Genomic DNA, 12,761 nt, shown 5'->3' with positions numbered 1-12,761 from the left:
GAAATGAGGGTATTTATAACCCCAATATATTCTTTGAATTCCCAGTCAGACAATGGCACTGTATACCAGTAGTAAAAATTGTGGGTGCACGTAACCCCAATATATTCTTTGAATTCCCAGTCAGAAACTGGCACTATATGGCAGTAGCAAGAAATGAGGGTATTTATAACCCCAATATATTCTTTGAATTCCCAGTCAGACAATGGCACTGTATACCAGTAGTAAAAATTGTGGGTGCACGTAACCCCAATATATTCTTTGAATTACCAGTCAGAAACTGGCACTATATGGCAGTAGCAAGAAATGAGGGTATTTATAACCCCAATATATTCTTTGAATTCCCAGTCAGACAATGGCACTGTATACCAGTAGTAAAAATTGTGGGTGCACGTAACCCCAATATATTCTTTGAATTACCAGTCAGAAACTGGCACTATATGGCAGTAGCAAGAAATGAGGGTATTTATAACCCCAATATATTCTTTGAATTCCCAGTCAGACAATGGCACTGTATACCAGTAGTAAAAATTGTGGGTGCACATAACCCCAATATATTCCTTGAATTACCAGTCAGAAACTGGCACTATATGGCAGTAGCAAGAAATGAGGGTATTTGTATTCCCAATATACTCTTTGAATTCCCAGTCAGACAATGGCACTGTATACCAGTAGTAAAAATTGTGGGTGCACGTAACCCCAATATATTCTTTGAATTACCAGTCAGAAACTGGCACTATATGGCAGTAGCAAGAAATGAGGGTATTTATAACCCCAATATATTCTTTGAATTCCCAGTCAGACAATGGCACTGTATACCAGTAGTAAAAATTGTGGGTGCACGTAACCCCAATATATTCTTTGAATTCCCAGTCAGAAACTGGCACTATATGGCAGTAGCAAGAAATGAGGGTATTTGTATTCCCAATATACTCTTTGAATTCCCAGTCAGACAATGGCACTGTATACCAGTAGTAAAAATTGTGGGTGCACGTAACCCCAATATATTCTTTGAATTACCAGTCAGAAACTGGCACTATATGGCAGTAGCAAGAAATGAGGGTATTTATAACCCCAATATATTCTTTGAATTCCCAGTCAGACAATGGCACTGTATACCAGTAGTAAAAATTGTGGGTGCACGTAACCCCAATATATTCTTTGAATTACCAGTCAGAAACTGGCACTATATGGCAGTAGCAAGAAATGAGGGTATTTATAACCCCAATATATTCTTTGAATTCCCAGTCAGACAATGGCACTGTATACCAGTAGTAAAAATTGTGGGTGCACGTAACCCCAATATATTCCTTGAATTACCAGTCAGAAACTGGCACTATATGGCAGTAGCAAGAAATGAGGGTATTTGTATTCCCAATATACTCTTTGAATTCCCAGTCAGACAATGGCACTGTATACCAGTAGTAAAAATTGTGGGTGCACGTAACCCCAATATATTCTTTGAATTACCAGTCAGAAACTGGCACTATATGGCAGTAGCAAGAAATGAGGGTATTTGTATTCCCAATATACTCTTTGAATTCCCAGTCAAACAATGGCACTGTATACCAGTAGTAAAAATTGTGGGTGCACGTAACCCCAATATATTCTTTGAATTACCAGTCAGAAACTGGCACTATATGGCAGTAGCAAGAAATGAGGGTATTTATAACCCCAATATATTCTTTGAATTCCCAGTCAGACAATGGCACTGTATACCAGTAGTAAAAATTGTGGGTGCACGTAACCCCAATATATTCTTTGAATTACCAGTCAGAAACTGGCACTATATGGCAGTAGCAAGAAATGAGGGTATTTGTATTCCCAATATACTCTTTGAATTCCCAGTCAGACAATGGCACTGTATACCAGTAGTAAAAATTGTGGGTGCACGTAACCCCAATATATTCTTTGAATTACCAGTCAGAAACTGGCACTATATGGCAGTAGCAAGAAATGAGGGTATTTATAACCCCAATATATTCTTTGAATTCCCAGTCAGACAATGGCACTGTATACCAGTAGTAAAAATTGTGGGTGCATGTAACCCCAATATATTCTTTGAATTACCAGTCAGAAACTGGCACTATATGGCAGTAGCAAGAAATGAGGGTATTTATAACCCCAATATATTCTTTGAATTCCCAGTCAGACAATGGCACTGTATACCAGTAGTAAAAATTGTGGGTGCACGTAACCCCAATATATTCTTTGAATTCCCAGTCAGAAACTGGCACTATATGGCAGTAGCAAGAAATGAGGGTATTTGTATTCCCAATATACTCTTTGAATTCCCAGTCAAACAATGGCACTGTATACCAGTAGTAAAAATTGTGGGTGCACGTAACCCCAATATATTCTTTGAATTACCAGTCAGAAACTGGCATTATATGGCAGTAGCAAGAAATGAGGGTATTTATAACCCCAATATATTCTTTGAATTCCCAGTCAGACAATGGCACTGTATACCAGTAGTAAAAATTGTGGGTGCACGTAACCTCAATATATTCTTTGAATTACCAGTCAGAAACTGGCACTATATGGCAGTAGCAAGAAATGAGGGTATTTGTATTCCCAATATACTCTTTGAATTCCCAGTCAGACAATGGCACTGTATACCAGTAGTAAAAATTGTGGGTGCACGTAACCCCAATATATTCTTTGAATTACCAGTCAGAAACTGGCACTATATGGCAGTAGCAAGAAATGAGGGTATTTATAACCCCAATATATTCTTTGAATTCCCAGTCAGACAATGGCACTGTATACCAGTAGTAAAAATTGTGGGTGCACGTAACCCCAATATATTCTTTGAATTCCCAGTCAGACACTGGCACTATATGGCAGTAGCAAGAAATGAGGGTATTTGTATTCCCAATATATTCTTTGAATTCCCAGTCAGACAATGGCACTGTATACCAGTAGTAAAAATTGTGGGTGCACGTAACCCCAATATATTCTTTGAATTACCAGTCAGAAACTGGCACTATATGGCAGTAGCAAGAAATGAGGGTATTTGTATTCCCAATATATTCTTTGAATTCCCAGTCAGACAATGGCACTGTATACCAGTAGTAAAAATTGTGGGTGTATATAGCCCCAATTCTATTGCTAGGGGACTTGCAGGGTATTTCTGGGGTGAAGGTGGGGGGGCACACCGTTGGAACGGGTATCGGGGTATATATCGGGTATACGGGAATACACTGACAGTGTATTCCATTCAGGATCCTGGGAAAGCTGGGTTGCGGCGATTGAGCCCGTCAGTGCCACGTTACACTGACAAGCTTCTCCCTGGAATTTAGCTCTTACAAGAGCTGTTGGTTGTCTTCTCCTTCCTATCCTAGCCTGTCCCTGCCTACCCAGAATCTAAGCCCTAGCTAGCTGGACGGAAACCTCCGTCCTCGGTGAATTGCAAGCTCAGAATGACGCGAAGCTGGGCGGCGCTGTTCTTTTAAATTAGAGGTCACATGTTTTCGGCAGCCAATGGGTTTTGCCTACTTTTTTCAACGTCACCGGTGTCGTAGTTCCTGTCCCACCTACCCTGCGCTGTTATTGGAGCAAAAAAGGCGCCAGGGAAGGTGGGAGGGGAATCGAGTAATGGCGCACTTTACCACGCGGTGTTCGATTCGATTCGAACATGCCGAACAGCCTAATATCCGATCGAACATGAGTTCGATAGAACACTGTTCGCTCATCTCTAGTCAGGACGTTGACTTGGTCATTCATAGAATTTAACTTTTTTTTTATTTTTTAATTTAACCATTCTTTGGTAGAACATTTGTGTTTAGGGTCTAATCTTTCTCCATAACCCACATTCTCTTGTGATTCAGCTCAGAGACAGATGACCTGACATTTTACATTAGCATGTGCCGATGTAATTCAAAACTCACTGTTCTAGCATGATGGCAAACTGTCCTGGCCCATATGCAGAAAAACATGCCCAAACCTTGATACTACCACCACCATAATTCACACATGGTATAGGGTTTGTATACTGAAATGCAGTGTTATTCTCTTTCCAAATATACTTTTCTTTAAACCAAAAAACTCTCTTTTGGTCTCATCTGTCCACAAAACATTATTCCAAAAGCCTTTTGGCTTTCAAGTTGATCTCTAGCAAACTCAATATGGGTAGCAGTGTTCTTTTTGGAGAGCAGTGACTTTATTCTTGCAATCATACCATGTACCATTGTAGTTCAGTGTCCTCCTGATGTTGTACTCATGAACATTACATTAGCTAATATGAGAAAGGCCTTGGCTTCGTTGGTTACCTCACAGACTAAAATAGACCATACTCTTAGCATGATCTTTGATGGCCAGCCATTGCTGAAGACGATAATAATGTTCTTGAATTTCCTCTCCTTGCCTACAGTCTGACTTTGGCTTGGAGCAGTTCAAATTCTGGCCTCATAACCTTTTCCAGCCTGTTGAGCATCAACAACTCTTCTTCTGAGGTCCTCAGAAAGTTCCTTTTTTCACTTTTTCGTAGGGCTCACAATGTACATTTTTCCCTATCAGTATGTCTTTAGAGTATGGGAAGAAATCCACGCAAAAACAGGGAGAGCATTCAAAGTCCTTGCAGATGTTTTGTCCTGAGCAGGATTTGAACCCAGGACTCCAGTGCTGCAAGGCTGCAGTGCTAACCACTGAGCCTGAAAATTCCTTTTTTTTTTGTGCCTTTTCCACTTCAACAAACTGTGTTGTGAACATCAGACTCTTGAGAGATCCATATTCTTTAAATAATAATAAAAATAGTCATTCCATTGTTTTAAAACACCTGACTTTAATTTGAAGGGGAGAGAGAGATTGAGATCGAGGTCTGAGCAGGTCTGTAACCAAGGCAACCAGATGTAAACACCGAGGAGAGATACTTTGTTGTATCTGGCAAATGCAGCACGCTACAAGTCTGAATATGATCCATGAAATAGGAATACCCCTTTAAGCTTCTAATTGTCTGCTAATCATAAAGGTTCACACTTTTTTGCCACTGTACTCTAAAAAAAATAAATAAATAAGTAAATAAAGACTTAGCCTAATATCTTTGACTCATTTGTTTGATGTGGACCTTTTTATGAATATGATATTAATCAAAACACAGAGTCATATGCAGTTTGAGCTTCTTCAAGATTGAAAAGTCATCTCTTTATTTAAATTTTACAGTCTTATAAAAAAAAAATCAGCATTAACAGGGATGTCCAAGGAAAGAGACACATGGCCCCCATAAAATAGGGGATTGAGGACAATATAACACAATAATTTACAAAAAAAAAGTAATGCTAGACAAACCCAGAATGCCCCGGCAGCAGAAAATACAATGAAAGTGGGGGGAAGTCATGTCTTATGGTTTATTGTAGTATACAGCCATCTGACTTTGTATCACTAGCAACTAGTCTAAGTCATTACATTAATGCCGCCCCTTGTGTATTAGTCGCTGATTTATGTCAACAAAATGATTAAGTTTACAATTAAGCTTGGGAGTACAAAATGAGCTGTAACCCAATTTTCTGTGCTCTCTATTTGTCTTTTATTCTGTATCACGTTACACCAAACTTAGGCATGTATTATTAAGTTACAGCGTATAATAGGAATCATGTTTTAGGATATCATCTTTATGCCAGTGATGCGGTATTTGTAGGGAATATGTATGCACCGTATACTACTGACACAAGCTATCTCTACTAGGAAGGGACTTCATGATACTGACAAGCTTGGTTAACCCTGTGTCAGCAAACCCAGCAAGATCAAATCTACAGAGTGTAATGACTCTGAGTGAATTTCTATTACACTAACAGCAAACATCACACATCTGGGTTCCGGCTTCTGGTTTCAGGGAGTAATAAAAGAATATATTGCTAACCCCTTCTGGCTGCAGCAGTGCGGTACAGCACGTACAGTAGTGATATATCCAACTTGTTATTCACTGTCCTAGCCTCATTCACAGCACTTTGTTAAAGGGCAAATGGACTCTTGAGCAAATGCTTTATTGTTGCAAAAATGACATATTACATAAATTTATTAAATACAACATCTGCCTCTATACCTTTTATTGAAAAAAGAGTAATATTGCATTAAAATATTTGGGGGGAGCTGTTATGAAACAATATGCAAAATTATGAGGCTCTCCTGGTACCATTTCACTGTAGGCACTACACATTGTACTTGACAGGCTGCTGGCCAAATAGTAGTTCTGTTTGCCACACTTATAGTCTGTGTAAAACAGTGAAATTCTGACTGCTATCAGACACCACTAAGGGAAATTCGTACACGGATTTATACATCTGCCTTTGAACTAAGTGGAAGACATACAAGCATATACACTGTCTACCAATAAGTATTTGGACACCCAAGCAAATTAAGATATCTGCAGTCGTGATGTACGTCACACCCTCCGCTGTTAAATAGGAAACAGCATTGGCATTAGTCACATGCAAGATGCCACGAAGTGCAGAGTTGTCCGATTTTGAGAAAGGAGTAATTGTGGTGTACCAAAGAAATGGTTGATCCTTAAGGGACATAGCAAGTGAACTGAATTATGCAAAATCAACAGTGGCCTATGTGATTACAAAGTGGAAGGTGAACAGTGATTGTTGGAATGTACCCCGAGTCGGCAGATTCCCGAAACCGCACCCAACCGATGGCTCACATACACCAGGATTTTCAACAGGCATCCGGAAGTATTGTGTCAATACCATCTGTAAGGAAGCATCTGCTGGGGTCTACTAACTATTGGATATGAATAGATGTAGTTTTTCTATTCTACCACAAGTGTCTCAATACTTATTGGTAGAGAGCGTAAAACCAACATCACATTTGGATTGATGAAGCATATCTGAATGCAATGATTTTTCCCCAATAAAAATCCAGACTTTTGTCACCTAGATATTTTGAGCAATCTGGAGTACTTAGGGCAGCTTTGTTGCTCCAATCTGTTACCCCATCCTGTGTTGTAATTGGTCTCCTGCCCTCCTCCCTTCCTTGACTGACTGAGCTAAGCTGGACTCTTGCCTGGCCCTATATTTTTGTGTTTATGCCATAATTGGCACAGCAAACCCAGGAGTGATGAAACTGAGATTTCTCACTGATGAAGAGAAATAAGCTTCTGGATGTGCTGTGATACGATCAGCGCATGGCCTGGCAATGGCCTCGCGAATGCTAGACTTCAGCACAGCTCCTATCAATATAGGAAGGGAAGAGGGAAGAAAACCTATTACAGCACGGTGGAGCACCAGAGTCGGGGATGGGGTGTAGACTTACAATGGCGGTGGATTTTAACAATCTTTTTATCCTATTACAGATAGGGCAGCTAGTTACAGTCAGATACAGCTCAGTCATTTGTGTACCATTGCATTTTCGGTCTTACTGATCCATAATATTTTTATGTCTGTAAACTACCTTAAGCTAACCTTGTTTAATGAAGGCGAGGAGTAAAAGAGCTGACATTGGTGAAGACATACAGGGGCCTGAACATAAAGCTGTTAAACGGGAAACATTCCTCTACTAGAGAAGAAAAGCTATACATTTTTGTGCAAGGTTCTTTTCACTCTTACATTTGTAACTTTCCCCCTTTTGGACCATGGGCAAATTATTTTTTTTTTCTTGAAAACTGTCATAGATTTCCCATTCTGACAAACAGGCCACCCAAGATGCATCCTTATTATTAAAAGGCATACTCCATAAAACATAACTTTTAGTAATTTAAAACACCAAAGGAGGTTTCAGGCTTGTCATTCCTATGCAAAAAATACCTGGGCATTTCTGCTTATGAACATATGACTATTGAATCAGTTTGGCAACTATATTAAGTGCTTCAATATATAGTAAATACATGGATCTCGCCCATGGTATGGCATTGTGCCATGAAGAAAATCTAGGATTAAGTGATATTCAGTATCTCATGCTCTTGGAACCTTCTCAATGTCAGAATGAAAAAGAGTTGTTCTGACCCTAAATGCCCAAATGACTCCTCCATATACAATCAGCTGTACAGATCAACGTGTACCGAGCCAAAAGCATATGGCACTGTATACCGCACAGTGTCTGCTATCACAGCACTGCTCCCATTCATTTGAATAGAAGCTGAGCTACCATAGTGCAGTTGGGCCATAGAATAGCAGATTAATGGATGTTGAACCCCCACTGATCTCAAATGAATGACCCATCCTAAGGATTTATCATTCATTCTTGGCCTTGGATAACCCCTTTAGGCTGCATGCACATGGAGTTACGCCGGGCTTGTAAAAATACTCATTCACAGCCGTACATGCGAGCGCTGTGGACGGCTCCCGAACACTTCCCATTCACCTCAATGGAAGCGCTTGTAACGCCGGCGTTATGAGCGCTCCCATTGAAGTGAATGGGAAGTGTTCGGGAGCCGTCCGCAGCGTTCGCGTGTACGGCTGTGAATGAGTATTTTTACAAGCCCGACGTAACTCCGTGTGCATGCAGCCTTAGTGTGGAGAAATTTCAGAATTTCTGTATATTTCTCTAATTGTTTAAGAGATCTCTCATTTACAATATTCTAGTGTTGTGCGTTCCATTTTCAGTACCAAATGTTAGCTTTTATTTGGAAAGAGACACGTCACTCATACTCTCTGCTTCTGCAAATATAGAAATAGCAAGCTGAATTCTTATGTAGAATGAGTTGTGTTCATTGTTCAATACTGCAAGTACAGTAAGACCTTGAATTTCTGAATGCTAGGTTTGTAAAAAAAAGCCTATTCTTAGTCCTTTTGTAGTCACTTGTATCATCCAAGGGCACATTAAAATATGTGAAAAATGAATGGCTTTCATTTGCATGCACTTGTATTCTCTCTGCTTGCGATGTGATGTATGAACAGTGATAGATTTACTAAGTAGGAAGATGAATGTGTGCAAATGTTTAGTTAGTATGTTAGCATGTTAGTTAGGCCTATAAATGGGCTGGTAATTGTATTCTCATATTTGCTGTTTAGCTTGTTTTATTGACAGCAGAGGCATACATAGTAGTTAGAGATGAGCGAGTAGTGTTCGATCGAGTAGGTGTTCGATGGAATACTACGGTATTCGAAATACTTGTACTCGATCGAACACTACTAGCTGTTCGAAGTTTAAGGTTCGATGCAGAACCAGCGTTGATTGGTAGAATGCTATACATTCTGCCAATCAACGCTGGTTCTTCTCTTACCTTTAGAAGTCTTATCCGTGCAGCGTCCCCGCGGCGTCTTCCAGCTGGAATTCACTCTGCCTAGGCATCCTGCCTAGGCAGAACCGACTGCGCATGCTCGAGCATGCCCTCGCATGGGCAGTCGGCTCTGCTCAGGCGTCGGGCCGGGCAGAGCCGACCGCGCATGCGCAGTCGGCTTTGCCTAGGCTCTGATGCCTAGGCAGAGTGAATTCCAGCCGGAAGACGCCACGGGGGCGCTGCGCCGGGAGAAGACTTCAAGGAGAATCTAGCCCGACCGTCACTCGTGGACTTGGTAAGTATAATTTTATCGAATTTTGCGTACCCCTGAAACGAGCATTTCCCCCCATAGACTATAATGGGGTTCGAACCTCGGACATTTTAGTGTTCGCTCATCTCTAATAGTAGTATAGTTTGTAAAAAAAAAAAAAAAAAAAAAAGCTATGTTTATCCAGAAGAAGGCAATAACTGCACAAGTCTCTCTCTGCCTGAGCTTGGAGGAGAAAGAGGAGGAGAGAAGTTAGGTGCTGGGAGTCAATCCAGCTCAATGTTGGTCCTTGTGTTGTTCTGCCGTCAAGATATGAGTGTAATCTTGGCTCACTTGGATGATGTTGTGTGCAAAAATAGACTTTAAGAGTAACTTCATATGGACCTCATAGTTATAACCCTGTCTGGCATCAGGTTAGACAGGGCAACCATTTCTGGATCTGCACCCTGCAGCCAGGGCATTACAGACATCTTGTTGATTTAGAGACTGACAGCACACTTTAAGTAAAAAACATAGCCAGTAAGAGAGACACAGATCGACACTGGGAAGTACCAAACTCAGTTGCGGTGGTTATTCCTCAGTGGTTGTTCCAAATAAATACGCCTAAAGCATCAAGAAGAAGCTGTTTGCTATAATCTATTCTTCTTCAGTAAACCATGAGCTCCTATATTTGCAACCCTGTCTCCTAACCCTGCACTTATCATCAGGGACACTCCAACCGCCATCAGGCTCAAGGAGGATTTATCACTAGGATGTTCCCTGGGGGAACCATCAATAGACGCTCTGTGACAACCCCAAGAAGCACTGAAAGATCTGGTAGAAATCCTCACACCACACCAACTATTACTCCCAACCTCTTGGTCTTCCTCCCAATGGGCTGCTGCAATACGTGTATAGAAATATTTTCTATGCTTAAACATTACATTATCCACTAGATGCAGTGTTATTTTTCACATACTAGAAAGAGGAAATGGAGTGTAGTTGTAGCAGGGCTTGACTGGAACTCAAGAAAGGAGTCTAGCATGTAGGTTTATTTTACATGAAAGGTTTGGGAGTAGTATGGAATTAAAGAGGTCAAAATAAAGCAGGACAAGTCTTATTGATAATATATATGCATTTTGCCTGGAGCCCTGACTGCTGCCTTTGCAGTGCACAGTTGGAGAAGCCAGAAGTCTCATTCCTCACTCTCCCCTGCTAAAGCTCTGACTCTCAGTCATATCATTGATTTTGCTCTACTCTATGGCCTTGAAATAGGAGTAGAGCAGAATTGGTGACATCACGGGGACACAGAGTGACAACAACGTAGGAACTGATTTCTTTTCACTCGGTCTGAATTTTGCAAACATAATTTTTACAAACAAAAAAAAAATCTCTATTTTGTTTTGGTCATTTTGATTAGAGTGGGGTTTAGAGGATAAAGCACTCGCTGTTTTGTAGGAATGCAAGAAGGTAGAGCCTATCCTAAGGCGAGAGCATTAATATTAATGTCCTGGAAAACCCCTGCAAGGCAAGCAGTAGAAGAGGGAAAGAACTGTAAGTTTAGACATTTCCTCTGCCGTGAAAAGTACTTGAAACCTCTAGGTGACGCAGAACAATGTTGAAATGATGAACGGTTCAAGGACCTAATCCTCAAAGAATTCTTGTTTTATGAAAAGGAACTTTAATCTGAACACCACCACAGGAAGGGTACTTTCCATTCTCTTCACACACTGTTCTGTATAGTTTAGAATGTCCATAACTTATTCCAGCCTGCTTTATACAAGCCATAAGCAGACAGTAATGTTTTGTGATTTACTGCTTACTCAAGCTCAATAAAATGGCTGGAACAACATATGATCGCAAAAAAGAACATACCATAGCACAGGGCATAATATCAGTATATTTGTTGGTGTTTACATAGCTAAAATGGAACGTGTCCAAAGACAGGATACAAAAATGGTGGAGAGTCTAAAGCATAAAACATATCAGGAGAGACTTAATCTGTATATTGTTGTGCAGGATCAAAACGGGGAAGGTGTAAATAAGTTAAGGGTTTAGGAGATTCACTTTTTTTTTTTTTTTTTTTTTTTTAGTAGGAAGACCACACAAGAACAAAGAGTAGTCGATGCTTAGAATGACCTTTCTGCAGTAAGCGAAGCAAAAAAAGTAAATAAATTCATCACCCTCTTTCAAGAGCCAAATATGTTTTATTCATCTGTCACTGGATAGGATGAGTTAAATTTAAAACGGCACCATCTTGTGGTACATACAGTATCATGTATTGAAAAAGAAATATATATATATATATATATATATATATATATATATATATATATATATATATACTTTTGGTGGGGTGGGAATGAAAAAAAAAAGTCACAGTGTGATGTGATCTTGAGTCAGGCTTCTATGTGCTTCTCCTCCTCCTCCTGCATAACATAATTTACAGCGGGATCTTTCTGGACTGTCAACCATGACTTCTTCATCTTTTTCACTAACACAAAATGTTTAAAAACTGCAAGAAGAACGTAGCTGTGGCCATGCAGGAACAAATGTAGGAAAACATCTTTAGATACAATAAAAGGCATCGCTCATCACAAAGGCATCATTGGCAGGGGAAGTGATAAAAACCGTAATTCTTTTCCCTGTGAACCCTGTGGCAATCAATAGCATCATCATCACCAACTGTTTCTCCTCCTCCTCCCTTCCATGCCAATGTCAATCATCCATAAGGAAATGTGTATCCAGGAAACAGCAATATGCACACAGTGATCTGCCGATTCTACAGCTTAAATTGCACCTGGTTAAGTTGCTGGAGGTGCAGTCACTGCTGTACCACTCTGTGGTTTCCACTGCGTATCACCAATTGGTGGTACATGCTCAATCCCGATAGAGAAAGCTATCCCTGCTTTATATCGCCATGTGTCAGAGAATGTCGGCCTTAACATGTATATGTCAGCCTGGGGAAAGGTGCACACCATTGTTGACACATGGAACAGCAGTTTTGGACAAATACAATATATGACTTTCAGTAGCCACAGTCAGGAAACACAAGAAGGCCAGGTGCTAGTTCCACCCCGTTTGTGCACACGCAGTTTCCTCAGCATGCATGGTCCATCTGCCTCTTCTGGATCCTCCTCTCTAGACTATTTCCCATTCCCATCTTTGCCAGGGCAAAGTGTTACTTATCCTTTGTTTCATGGGTTTAAAATTTATTACAGCCAAGCTCTTACTGCAGAGGGATCTAAACCTGTGTCATTCTTGAACTATACTGTATATTGTATAGAGGCATGATTTGAATCTCCTAGCCCCAATGCAAAATATGTAATGGGGACCCCACTTACCACGTGCTATTAG

General features: G+C 40.4%; 1 protein-coding gene across 1 annotated transcript in view; it reads left to right on the top strand.

The window, feature by feature from the left end:
- Window positions 1-12,761, top strand: part of TAFA3 (TAFA chemokine like family member 3) — a 374,342-nt gene that overhangs the window by 106,637 nt on the left and 254,944 nt on the right. The gene's annotated exons all lie outside the window — the stretch shown is intronic.

Source organism: Leptodactylus fuscus, chromosome 2, assembly GCF_031893055.1.
Source record: "Leptodactylus fuscus isolate aLepFus1 chromosome 2, aLepFus1.hap2, whole genome shotgun sequence".
NCBI classification, from domain to species: Eukaryota; Metazoa; Chordata; class Amphibia; order Anura; family Leptodactylidae; genus Leptodactylus; species Leptodactylus fuscus.
The sequence above is the reverse complement of the archived record's forward strand: the minus strand, read 5'-3'. Positions and strand labels throughout refer to the sequence as shown.